The sequence below is a fragment of the Alligator mississippiensis genome, chromosome 4 (genome assembly GCF_030867095.1).
Source record: "Alligator mississippiensis isolate rAllMis1 chromosome 4, rAllMis1, whole genome shotgun sequence".
NCBI classification, from domain to species: Eukaryota; Metazoa; Chordata; order Crocodylia; family Alligatoridae; genus Alligator; species Alligator mississippiensis.
In genome coordinates, this window is record NC_081827.1 from 143,073,425 (window position 1) to 143,087,316 (window position 13,892).

The following is a 13,892-nucleotide window of genomic DNA, read 5'->3' on the forward strand; positions in this document are numbered from 1 at the left end:
TCTTGTTCTGATAATTCTGCAATGCTTAATTTTGCTTTCAATTCCTTTTTTTTTTATTATTCTTTTCTTGCATTTTAACTGTAAATTAACTAGACATTTCTAAAAGAGAAGTTATTTCAAACCAAGAAATAGAGTTTACTGTTATTTTTTAAAAACATCAAAATTACAACAATTTCAAAGCTTTAATTTAAATATACTTTGAAAGGAAACTCTTCAAAATTGCCCCTTTCCTGCAAAAGAATTTTGGTTTCAATGAATTGGCATTTTTCAACAAAAAACATTTCATCAGAAAATTCCCAATGTGTTCTACCTGCTGTCAGACCAAAAAAAAAAAGACACTGGGCCAGACCACCAGTTCAAATACACCAGTGGATCATGCTGATTTACACTTGCTGAGAATTTTGCCTTATAGGTGTGTTTGGAATGATTTGCTATGGATTTGCCTATGCTGACTAATGTTTATCACTCTGTTTTCTTCTGAAATATGCAGAGATGGACTGCTCACTACTGAGTATTTAGTGTAGACATTTCCCAGTTACTGAAGTTAATATTATTGGTCAGTAGTCCCCAGTGACTTCCTCTGCCTAAAAATAGGCGTTCTATTTGGTTGCCTCTTCAGTCCCCTGATATTTCACCTGTCCTCGCTGTGTTCTCAGAAAAGTTGATAGTTCAGACACTTCTCTTCTTCTTCACAACTCTGAGGTGAATTATATTAGATTTAAATATCTTCATTTTTATACTGTTCCTTCCTGGGTCTTTAACTTAACTCTTATTGGTTAAGTTCCTCTTATCCTTATGCTTCTTAGTGAAGACTGAGCCAAAGCAACTAATAATCACTTCAGGCCTTTCCTGGGCATGGATTGTCTGTTCTCTCAGACCACACTTTCCTTTGCAATTATTTTTTGAAATATATAACACCTCCCTGGTTTCTTGTTACTTCCTTTCCCAGCAGATCCTCATTCTCTGTCCTTTCCCTTCTGATTTTACAACTGTCTCTTCATATTCTTTCCCCTTGGTCCTGATTTCATGTTTGGGTCATTAAAAATAGGCAGCTGCAGACACTATAAAATGCAGCAGTGAAAGGAGCCAGCTATTTCCTGATAAGCCTTTGCATGTTTTCTTCCTATCCAGTTGGTGCTACTAATTGTCACCTCCTTGACCTTTACCAATTGTCATCTCTTTGACCTTGCTAGTCTGTATTCAGTCACACCTGAATTCTAAGTATATTGTGCAGCAATTAAATAACATTTGCATTTGTCTGGCAAGAAGTAATATTATAGTTCAGGTTACATTGACTAAACTAGTTCTAGAGCATTATGGGGATGGGTGTTGATGACCCAGGCCACAACTTCCAGTCTTATATTCCTAAAATGATAGCATGATTTTATCATCTCCTAGTAATGTGTGTGTTGGTCTTTATATATTTTTTGCAATTTTTTAGTGACTGGGGTCAAGTTTGAGGGAGCAAAGCAACTTGTGTGTGGAGACAGCAAATAATGAAGAATATCATAACAGTGGGGGAACTGGCAAGATCCCTTGCAGATTCATTTATGCACCTTTAACATTTTTTAAAGTGATAGATTCTCTTTTTTTTTATTTAAGGAAATTGTATTGGGGGGGTGGGAAGGAGTTAGTTGGACTGGACTGAAATGCACCTTTGGTTTTGTCACTTGTAAGTTACTTTTTTTTTAATTTCCCTTTTTATGAGTACTAAAAATCAGAATTGGGTTAATGCAAATGATCATCTGGAAGAAATCCAGCTCATATGAGAGCCACCACAGTGGGTCTCCCATGGCCAATTAGCAAGTCCACAGGAAATGTGTGTGTTGCTGAGTTCAACTGGCTGAAATAGTGGAGGAGTGGACACAGAATTGTCATATTTTTGCCTATATAAAAACAGACCTGTTTATATAATATAAACCTGTTTATAAACATATAATTTGTTTGTGTATATCTAAATATAGCTCTACTTAACTTCCCAACTAACTTCCTGAAATACTGCAAAGCACTTTTTGTCAGAAAGTCTAAGCAAATGTACTTGGAGTTTGATGGCAAAATCACTTTGGAAATAAGATTAATCAAAGACATATTAAGAAAATATTTAAAAACTGAAAAAAGGTAATGTTTTGATATACCATAGCTGATTTTCTCTCTCCTCAAAATGATCAGAATAACTCTTCTCTGGGATGACAGACAACATCTGTCATTTCTAAGGGATCAATTTCCTTTTGGTGAAATTAAAAGGGTTGGGGTTGAAAATCTACCATATAGGATCTATTCCAAAGCCCATGAAAGTTAACAGGATGGTTCCCATTGATTTCCAGGAGCTTTGGATCAGGCATTTAATGTGAGGCTTCCTATTAATTCTAGACTGGGCTGACAATTATTCTTATTTCCATTATTTTCTATATGCTTAGTGACTTTTATTCCTGTTCTATTAGTTTAGTAGAGAAAGACTGACATAATAGGCTGGGATTATCCTTCTGTCTCTGGAAACTGGAGCTATGCTTATGCTTTCTTGGCACCCACTCATTTCATATTCTTTTTCAAGAATGATTACTCTTGGGACACAAAGTTCATTAACTGATATCCTTCATTCTCTATGCCAGCTGATTCATATACATTTCCATTTTCCTAGGGTTCTTTCACTTGAACTTTATCACGTTAGATTTCCAACACCTTCCTTTCTTATTCATTCAACTCTTGTCAAGTGGTTTTTCCATTGTCTTGTATTGAGGCTGGATCTTAAAAGTGTTTAATGTCTCTGCCATTTGAGGGCAGGTTGTATTCCTAAGCATCAAACCTTCTAGTAACTCCTTATGAAGCCACATCAGCTGTTCTTAGCCTTTACACTGAGGATTCAAGGGAATTGCTGTCTGGTGTTTCCCCTTGTTTGAGGGTTTTTTATTTCAGTTACTTATAACTTTATCCTAGGGCCTTAGATATCACATTGTAACTCCTTGTTAACATTGTATTGTTAACTTGCTGCACTACTCTCCCTCTCTTCTTTCCTTTTTTCTTTCTTACCTATAGATTGTACCTTTTATCAGATAGTGCTAGTCCTTTTGGGAGCAAATGCTGCTGTTTTGCTTTTTATTAGTGAAGAAGAATTGTGGGAGATGTAGTTTGCAGGGAGTGGCCATGGGGAGATGTTGTTTCAGATCATATGATAGTGTATTATGGGATGGCCACTATAAATAGAGTCACTTTTTGCTCATTGGTAGGTGAGGTTTCGAATACAGTGGGAAAATATAGGGTTAGGTCTTTGTTGTTGGACTTGCTTTTTATTGATGGAACTAGGCTGGAAGCTTCTAAAGAAGGAAGAGAAAAGCAGTACATCCCTATACCATCAAGGTATAGTATAATAATAGTAAACAGCTACTGGATGAAGTTTGATGGGATAAATTGTTACTCCTGAAGCCTAGGAAAGGAGGAACCTATAGAGTTATTTGCCTAGTGTCACCAGGTTAACCTGGTAGCTATAGTTGTGGTTGGGTGTTTCCATCAAGAAATATGGAAAGCTGTACTGCTTTTGGTCTTCTTTAAAATGTTAATCTCTAACTGGGGTTCTTTGGGAGGTAAATTCCCAAAGAAAGCAAACTGTGAGAAGAACTGGAAGTAGTAATACTTTGAAAGTAGGAAATCATTATATTGCCAACCAATTCCTGCAATTAAATTAAAAGCCTAATTCTCCTATATCAGTCTGACTTATTACCACTTTCAAGTCTTCCTGCATGTTTCCTTTTAATCCTGTCTTTATGGGTCTTAGTCAACTTCAGCTGCTAAACTATTTTACCTTCTGCCTTGTGTGTTGGAATGACATACATGGAATTGCTTGTGTGAAATGAAAGATCCTCCTCTTTCACCCCTCTTCCCACTTCATTACTTCTTTCTCTTCTAAACTAAAGCTCTCTGTCAAGTTTTGTGAGTTCTGAAATGGAGACATGCCTAGCATTTCTGTTTCAGTGGAGAACATATAAAGTCAAAAGGTTGCAATCACCTTCACAGATAACATTATATTGCTCTGTAACTATCAAGTTAGAGTTGCTTTCTATGTTCCCTCCCAAACAGATTGATGGCAAATCCCGCAGCATTCTGAAGGATATTTAGGACTGTAACAGAGCGCCTGGGACTCCCTGTTACTTTAGGATAATAGCAGCTCAACCAGGGAGCACTGCAGGCTAAGCAGCAGCTGCAGGTCACCAGGACCAGGACAATGGGATAATTAGCAGACACCTGCAGGCAGTCAGCTGACCAGATGTAGACAGGGTCCTGGGAACATATAAGCCCAAGGCTGGGGCTAGTAAGGGAGTCTCTCCCTGGCAGCTGCAAGGGAAGGAGCGCCTACCTAGGGGTGCCACTCAGGGATGCTGGGCTGATCACTTCACTTCACTTCACTTCACTTCACTTCACTTCACTTCACTTCACTTCACTTCACTTCACTTCACTTCACTGCCTGCAGAAGCAGTGGGGCTCAGGGAGCTCAGAAGGAGCCTAGCATGCTGTATTACTGAGTGCAGGTTTACACTCTTGAAGTGAAAGAGGGCTGCTATTCCTATATGTTATGTTGTAGTCCAGGGGCTTATGTTTACATTGTGTTTAAACCAGAGGTTTGGGTTGGTACTGTAAGGGGAGGTTATAGAAGTTCTATTAGTGCCCAAGGGGCACATGACTACCTTGAGCTGGGCCAGGGGCAGGGCAGAGAGGGCTAGGCAGCAGCCACACAGGGGCCAGGGGCCCGGCATCCGAGCAGGGCACAGCCATACAGGGTCCAGGCGCGGCTGCGCCCCTCTCTGGCAAAAGGGGGCTTAGTGACCAGAGGGGATAGATTAAAGCTAGTGCCTCAGGGCCAGGTCCAACACATTGGGCTAGACTAGAAGGCTTAGTGAAAGTAAAGGGGTGCAGGCCAAGGAGGCAAAGCCCCAACAGAGGGGACACTGTTACAGTAACACCTGCAAGGCATGGGGTGTGGTATAGAAGAAGATTTGGAGCCACGCAACTAGCCCTTAAAGCTGGCAGTGCCATCCAATGGCACAGTTACTAAGTAAGGCCCAGTGAAGGGCCTGTGGACCAGTGGGGTGCTGGGGACCCTAGCAGGGGTTCAGTGGAACTGGGGCCACACACAGGTCTGTGGGCAGCCTCCTTATCTATTATTACTTCCATTTAGGTGTGACAGGTGAAACAGGATGCTGCCCTAAGGGTGGAGTGGGCATGGTTGCGGAGCTACCAGGGGGTGACACAACCACGCCTGCGACCCTGACATTTTATAAGGACCTTTACTGTTTCATCATATATTATGAGACTTAAGTGCTGGGACCTCAACCTGTTTTCCTTTTCTGGATCACAGTTGGCTGAGTGTGGGGGTCTCAGTGATTTAGGATTACATGTTTCTTCTTTATATCCAGTGACTCTTGCACCTCAGCCACTTCAGTTTTTGGTTTATGTTAGTCTTCCTTTTACCTGTTCTCAGTCTTCTCTTCGTTCCACTTCATGGCTGGAATAGTCATGGCTGTTGACTAGGCTGGAATACGCCACGGATATCCTTATCTTTTGTACTACTTAGTTAGGCTGCTGAGACTCAGTGCTGTCTAAAAAAAATCATTCTGAATGGAAAATGAGTTTTGGTCTCTGACATGATTGTGAAAACTCCAACCTGTGTTCTGCCACCTGCTTTCTTGCTCTTCATTAACAATTTTGCACATGTATGAACATTGCTTTACATTTTGTGTTATTTCTGATGTGTTCTGTGGTTGGGGATGACAAACCAAAGAGTTTCTATGATTTCAGAAGCTATCAGTCTATCCTGTGACTTTAGGATATTCTGATAAGTTTTTTGTTATTTTTACTATTATCTCTTCCAATAATGGCCAAGATTTAGTTGCATTCTATTAAAGCATGAAAAACTAGGAGAGCTTTGCCTAGTATTGCAGGTATTCACTGAGCAGCAAAGAACTTAGAGCAGTTCTCAAATCAGTCCAGAGCTCATAGATTCTACGGTTGGAAGGGACCTCAGTGGGCCACCTAGTCTGACCCCCTACCCCTGGCAGGCAAGAAAAGGGTCACCAAACCGGGGGTCATGTGAACCCAGACAGGTGCCTGTCCAGTCTCCTCTTGAAGAGCCCCAAGGATGGGGCGAGCACCACCTCCCTTGGGAGCCCATTCCAGAGCCTGGCAACCTTGACCGTAAGAACTTTTTTTCTAACGTCCAGTCTAAACCTACTCTCCAACAGCTTATGGCCATTGTTCCTTGTTCCAGGGGGTGCCCTGGTAAACAGATCATCGCCTACTTCATGTTGCTCTCCCCTTATGAACTTGTACGTCGCCACAAGGTCCCCTCTCAGCCTTTGCTTGAACAGGCTGAAGAGGTTAAGGTCCCTTAGCCTTTCCTCATAGGGCCTTCCCTGCAGGCCTCTAATCAGACGAGTAGCCCTTCTTTGGACCCTCTCCAGGTTGTCCACATCCTACTTAAACTGCAGCATCCAGAACTGGACACAGTACTCCAGCTGCGGCCTGACCAGTGAGAGAGAATCACCACCCTGGACCTATTTGTGAATTGCCTACAGATGCACGACAAGGTGCGATTGGCTCTAACATCTGCCTCATCACACAGACGACTCGTGTTCATCCTGGAGTCAATAGTAATTCTAAGACCTTTCTGCCTCAGTGGTGCTGAGAAGGTCACCCCCTAGCTTTATAGGTATGATGGCAGTTCTTTCTCCCTAGATGCAGCACCTTGCACTTGTCCTTATTGAATTACATCCTGTTGCTCTCTGCCCACTTCCCCAACCTGTCCAGGTCAGCCTGGATCTGCTCCCTCCTCTCCAGGGTGTTAGCTTCACCCCATATTTTTGTCATCCGCGAATTTGGACAGGGTGCTTCCCACCCTCTCATCCAGATCACTGATGAAGATGCTGAACAGCACCGGCCCCAGAACTGAGCCCTGAAGGACTCCACTGCACACATCTTTCCAGGTTGACACCGACCCATCCACCACTCTCTGAGTGCGACCCTTGAGCCAGTTTGCTACCCAGTCTACTGTATAATCATCCAAGGCAAACCTCCTCAGTTTATTTATAAGGATGGTATGGGATACCGTGTCAAAGGCCTTCTTGAAGTCCAGATAGATAACACCCACCTCGACTCCTGCATCTAAACCTTTGGTGGCCTTGTCATAAAAAGAAACTAGGTTAGTCAGGCAGGACCTGCCTGCTATAAATCCATGTTGGTTACCCTTCCGCATCACATTAGCTGGTGGGCTCCCACAAATGTGTTCTTTGATAATTTTTTCTAGGATTTTCCCAGGGATAGAGGGAAGGCTGACTGGTCTGTAGTTCCTTGGATCCTCCTTCCTCCCCTTTATAAAGACTGGGGTGACATTGGTGTTCTTCCAATCCTCCGGGACCTGACCCAAGCACCATGAGTGCTGATGTATCCTTGCCACTGGTTCAGCTATGACACTTGCTAATTCCTTCATTACCCATGGGTGGAGTCCCTCTGGTCCTGGTGATTTGAATATGACCACTCCCTCCAGGTGTCTTTTTACCGTGTCGGCACTGACTGTTGGTCAGCTGATGTTCCCCTTGTTGGTGTCTGATGCATATTGAAGGTTCGTCTAGGTTCCTATTTAAGAAGACAGAGGCAAAAAAACTAATTAAAGAGCTCTGCCTTGTCCCTGCTGTCCATCACTAAGCCCACCTGCCCATCCTGTAGGAGTCCTATGCTACCCTGCACCCTCTTTTTTGCTCCCAACATACCTAAAGAAGGACTTTTAGGTCAGTCAGGAAGGCCTGAAGTCTAGATCTGCCTTTGCCTTCCTGACTGACCCCCTGCAGGCACAGGCCAAGGAAGTGTACTCTTCCTTGCTAGCTACTCCCTGCCTCCACTTCCTATATGCTTCTTTTTTTGCCCTTAAGGTATCCTGGATGACCCTGGTTAGCCAAAGGGGTTTCCTGGCCCCTTTGCCTCCTTTTCTCTGCCATGGGATTGTCTCACTCTGAGCCCAAAGGATGGTTTCCTTGAGGAATGACCACCCATCCTGGATCCCCAGAGCATCTAGGCTCTTGGTTCCTAGTACCCTGCTAACCAGTCCCCTGAGCCTATTAAAGTCGTGATAAATCATCTGTGTCCTGATGAGTATAATGCTCACCCTTCTCTGGATAGTGAATTTTATCATTTGGTGATCACTGTCCCCTAGGTTGCCTTGGTTCTGCAGGTCCCCCACCAGGTCATCCCTTGTGGCCAACACCAACTCAAGCAAGGCGTTACCTCTGGTGGGACTCCTTACCTCCTGTGTTAGGTGAAGGTCCTGGATACAGGTTAAGAGCCTGCGTGAGTGGTTAGATCTAGCTGACTGTTCCTCCCAGCATATATCTGGGTAGTTAAGGTCCCCCTTGACTACCATATCTCTAGACCGCACAGCCTCTGAGAGCTGCCTGGAAAATTCCCAGTCTAGCTTGTCCTCCTGGTGTGGAGGCCTGTAGTAGACCCCCACCACCAGGTCCCTTTCCCCCTGACCCCCTTGGATCCTAACCCACAGAGTCTCTGCTTGTCCATCCTCTGATCCCAATTACCCTCTGATCCAAAAAACTAACTCATGCACAACTTCCTTGATTACAGAAGTGCCTGATGTTCTCCAGTATTGTAAATTCAATCAGGCTTCAAGCCAGATTATGGTATGGAGTCAGCATTTGTCATACCTAGAGATGATGGTCTCTTGGCTATGAAAAGAGATCAGTCCCTCATCCTATTGATCTGCCATGGCCTTTGACACTGATCAAAAGATTCTGCAAGCACCACGATGACACCTGGCAAAGGGAGCTGAGCTTATGTTAAAGCTGTCTCAGTTCTTTCCTCTTTCAAAGTGCTAGTGTAGCTGTCCATCCTTGCCAAGGAGTCTTAACTTAACTTGAGCATTCCCACAGGAGTCAGCCTTGTCATTGCTTTCATTGAATATCTATCCAAGGAGACTTTTAAATGCTGTGGTCTTTCCATTGCTATGTTTGTTTGTTTTTTGTCAGGTACAGATGTTCCAAAATCTGGAAGGAATAAGCAGGGTAGATTCAGTTCAATTCAAGGAAAACAGAAATTGGTAAAAGACCTGCCTGCAGAGGAAGGGGGAAATCTGGAACCACCTCCTCAACTGAAGTCATATGTCTCCCAGTTGTCAAGATGGCATGCTCCTCTTTTTTTTTTTCCTCCTGGATTCCCATTGGTGACCAGTGTAAGTTTACCGCTAAGAGCTGGCAAGGAGCCCCTTTCTGCTGGTTCAGGGCCTTGCCACAATGCTCTGCACCTTTCCCAATTCCTGTCTAAGATGCATTTTATTTAGGTGCAACCATGATGTTCCACTTAAATTAAACTGTATACGTTATACAGAGACCCACTGGCTAAGTATTGCAAACCACTGACAACATATTGTATCAGGGGTCCTGCTTTTCACTAGCACAGTGATTCTCAGCCACAGTGCTAGGGAATCCTGGGCTGCCAAGAGACCCTTTGAAGGGTGCCAGCAAGGTGTGAGGAGATTACCTAAGCAGACAAGCACAGACTCGGGTTTCTTCCTGCCTCCACTCCACTGCCCAGCACCCTTGCAAGGAGGTAAGGACTGTCATATATAAATTAGTTTTTGATATTGGGTCCCAGGCAGTTAACAAATTAAGTTGAATACCTTGTGCAGAGACCCACTAGCTAAGCACCCCAAAGCACCGTGACAGAATATTGTATCAGGGGTCATGCTGTTCACTAGCTGTCTGCTTAGTGCAGTGATTCTCAACCAGGGTCCCAGGGCACTCTGGGGTGCCTCGAGTCTAATGAGGAGTGTATTGAGTCAGAAAAGGTTGAGAACCAATGATTTAGTGTTGAGTTCAACCTGAGGTACATCATCTTGATGGATCTGAGCAAGTTTGGAACTTTAAATCTCAGTGATGGTCTCTGCCTCCCCGCTGTAAAATAGCAGCTGAGTTTGGGATGGAGACCAGGTTGTGCCCTACCTGTAATGCAGAGAGACTTTTCTTAACATAGTGCCTATGAAATGAACCAGCTTCTGCTGGGGTTCAGGATTGGGTTGAGCCATTTCATCTTCTGGGCCCTCTGTTAGATAGAAGGCCCTTACACTGTCCACTTCCAGGATGCTACCATGAATCTTAAATCTCTTGGGGAAACTCCTCATTTTTATAACAGGAGGCAGTGTAGGAGACCCATGCTCTCTCAGAGAGAGCCAATAGGGATATCATGGAGCTCTGTCCCAGGACATCCACCCAAGCATTTACCCAGCTTCTCAGGCAGGTTTTGTAGCCCCTGATGAGTTCTGTGCTGCCCAATTACCTACAATAACTCACACTTTCTTAACTATCTTTCTGAGGTCAAGATGAAGAATGTCTTAGATTTAGACAAGCTTCTCAATGCATCTCAACCATGGAGCTGGCCCAATTAAAGATATTGTCCACAGAAATCTTTGCTTTCACAGCACATAATAGGAATACAAGATTCTTCATGTGTATGCTGTGCACTTTATTTCCCCTCTGGCTGATGAGAGCAGTTTTGCCAACAGTAATGCATAATTTTTTGCCCTCAGAGTTCAGTAATCTGCTACTTGACATGATTAAGACTTGACAGGTATAATGGCAAAGTTCTTCTGCTCTACATGGACTTTGAAGGAAACTAAATGTGGGTTTTGTTGTGTTTTTTCAGTGTTCACTTCCAAACTACTGTCTAGAGGTGCCATGACATGGTAGAGAGGGTCACAGGGTTATGTTGCAGATATCCTTCTACTATTCTTTGGTGTAAAAGGAAACCACATTTTGGGGAAAGAAGTAACTTTTAATGCTTGCCACCTGTCTTTTAAGTGCTACATGAGGACTCAGTGTCCTGGGCCAGTGGTTCCCTGCCTTTTCATCCCTACAATACAGATGCATAGTGCAGGGTTCGCCCACAGGTGGCATCCAGTTTATGGTCCTGATCCTGCCTATGGGGCTGAGTCCTGATCAGGTGCCCATGGAGTATGGTTCTTACCCTGTACCCCAAATCTTGCAAGTGGCCCTAGTCCCATATGCTGAACTTCTGTGGCCCTGTCCCCAGGGTCCCAATAGTGCCCTACACACACTGCCATGTCATCTGGCCTCTGGAGCCTGGAAATTTGGCAGCTGGGGGGAAGTGGCAGCATTCAGTGTCACCGCTCTCCCAGACCCCTGGGGCATCCTGCAGGCTGGATGACACAACTCCATGGGCCAGATCTTGTCCACAGGTTGCAAGTTGAGCACCACCATTTTAGGTACTGAACATACTCCAACAGTTCTTTTCCTTTTTCTTTAGATGACAAACTAAGTGTGGGAGAGGGAAAAATAAACCTGCTTTTACATCTGGAGACCTGGGGTGCAGTATTGAAATGAGTTATCCAATATCACATAGGAGGCTGTCTAACTACCAATGATTGTCTCTGGAGCACCTTTCAGAGTGGACAGGATCTGAACCACAACACTAGCTTTTAGAAGTGTAAAGCTGTGAACAATTTGCTGCTCTCTCTCCTGATGAGCTAGAAAAATCTTCCTTTGTCAAAATCACAACATTGCTGATCATTAAAAGCAAGAAATTCCACAGTGCTACTGACAAATTGGTGCTCGGCTCATCTGCAGTACCAGATGACTTGGACTGATTACAGTGTAATCATCACTTTCATTGCCATTCAGAACCATTCTACTCCCACACATAACAGAATATTGTGGAAGGGGTGATTGTGGAGGGTAGAGTCACATAAGCATAAAGTCTGTAACCCCAAATAATGACATCTTTAAAGTTTACTCATCTGTCCTGCAGTCTTGCTTCCAGTCCTGAGAGTTTCTGAAAGCCTTTGGTAAAAGAAAATCTGTAGATAACACAAAACATGAATACCTATTACAACAAACGCACACCCTTGTATACAGTATGCACTACAGGCAAATACATGTTTCTATTCACAAGAAGCAAAGTTGTCTGTGTATCAATCGAATACTCTTCTAAACTTCCAAAAATTACTAGTCAGATAAACAGGCATCTTCTCTGCTATTCAGCTGGCCTGGGTTATCAGCCAGGTTTCATAGATTTAATGGACAGTAGGGCTGGAAGGGACTGCAGAAGATCATCGAGTCCAGTCCCCTGCCCCAGGGGCAGGAAGTCAGCTGGGGTCATAGAATCCCAGCAAGGTAAACATCCAAATTTCTCTTGAAGGCGTTCAAAGTAGGTGCTTGAACCACCTCTGATGGCAGGCTATTCCAAACATTGGGGGCTCGGACAGTAAAGAAATTCTTCCTTATGTCCAGCCTGACATGGTCTTGCAGGAGTTTATAACCGGTAGACCTTGTCATCCCTTGAGGTGCTCTGGTGAACAAAATTTCCCCCAGATCCTGGTGAGCACCCCTTATAAACTTACAGGTTGCTTAAACAAGTTTTATAAAGCTGATCATAAAAGATCACAGATTGCCTTTGTTCAACACGCCTGGCTTCTGTGAGGACATAGAGCATAAACAACTTGGTAGATTAGGGACAAGTCATTCTCACAAAATGGTAAGCCACTCTTCGTATTTTTGCTACCAGAATAAGGATAAAACACAGTTATGGACATGCAGTAACCCTTATAATTATGTGGTTCTGGACAGAACAATTAACATTTAGGGATCTTAAAAGTGGAAAGCTTATTAAAGCTTCCAATGTTTAGTATAGCAGAAAGAGCAGATCAATAGGAATCCAAAACAGTAGCCTAACTACAAGTAGGCAAGCAGGACACAAGCCCAAGGTCATGAGTGGATGGGGTGGGGGGCGCTGGAATAGAGGTAGCAAGATTGGAGGTTCCAGCTGCAAGGTGTGGAGGCAGGAATCACCTCATAAGCCTCCCCCTACCCCAAAGGAGATGATGCCAGTGTGGGTGTGGCCAGCAGTCTGGAGGTAATACATATGAGTGCAGAGATCCTCTCACATCCCCACAGCTGCTGAATTCAGTGTTTCACACCACTGCCTGGGTTGGGAAGCAATGACAGCAGCGGCAGGGCATGAGAGTATTCAAACACTTGGCAGCTGCTGTGTTAATCCCATTGCTGCTGGCAGTGCTGAAACCTGGCCCTGCAGCAGCAGCTGTTTTCTGCTGGCCCAGGGCACTAACCCTGTCAGATACACCTTTGGTCAAGTTCTAACACTGTTTTGGCTCCTTTCTTCTGAGAGAGCTTTCTCTCTGTCCGATTCCTCAGTCTGTGAAGTGGGGCTGTTTACTCACTCGCCTTCTGGGGATGCTGGGTGGATTAATTAGTTGATATTTGTACAATGCTTGGAATATCTAAAACCCTATATCCTGGATGCTAAGTATTATTATTTGAAAGCCTCCTCAAATAGACAGCAGACATCACAGGTGCTTCCTTACACTTAATGTGTTATGTGACTTTGTTAGATTTCAAGGTGGGGTTGTTGGGTTTTTTTGCCTCTCTGGGCAGTTCCTTGAAGTGCCTGAAGGCAGTTTTACCTTTAACATAATGTATTGCCATATGTGATAGTGACCAGAATCCCTCTTCAGGCCTTAGCCTGAAGGCAACTGAGAATGCCTCATCCTAGCGCAAGCAGTCACAATACCCATTATCAGGACTCACAACTGAAAAATCGGGATTCTTGGTTTGGAAAGGTTGCCCCTTCACTTAGACAGTCCACAGTAATTCTCATGTCTGCTGACTGACTGGCTCAAAGCTGCAAGATTTAGCAGGATGATTCAGTTGACTTAGTAGAGACAGAACTGTTGGAGCGTCTGTTTGCTTATTGGCTCAAGTGGAAGATTTCTACCCCAAAGAAACATCTGCAAGTGCAGATTTCATTCTCCCATTTCAGCATTTCAAGATCTGGGTTCATTATTTCCTCTGATGATTCAAAGGCTTGTCAGT

General features: G+C 43.9%; 1 long non-coding RNA gene across 1 annotated transcript; it reads right to left on the minus strand.

Moving 5' to 3' along the window:
• On the minus strand, positions 1 to 11,885 carry LOC132250229 (uncharacterized). The gene is made up of 2 exons (XR_009461878.1): positions 8,697 to 11,885; positions 1 to 7,620 (listed from the first exon to the last, which is right to left on the minus strand). It is a non-coding gene; the product is annotated as an uncharacterized LOC132250229 (long non-coding RNA).
• Between the last annotated feature and the right edge of the window lie 2,007 nt (positions 11,886 to 13,892).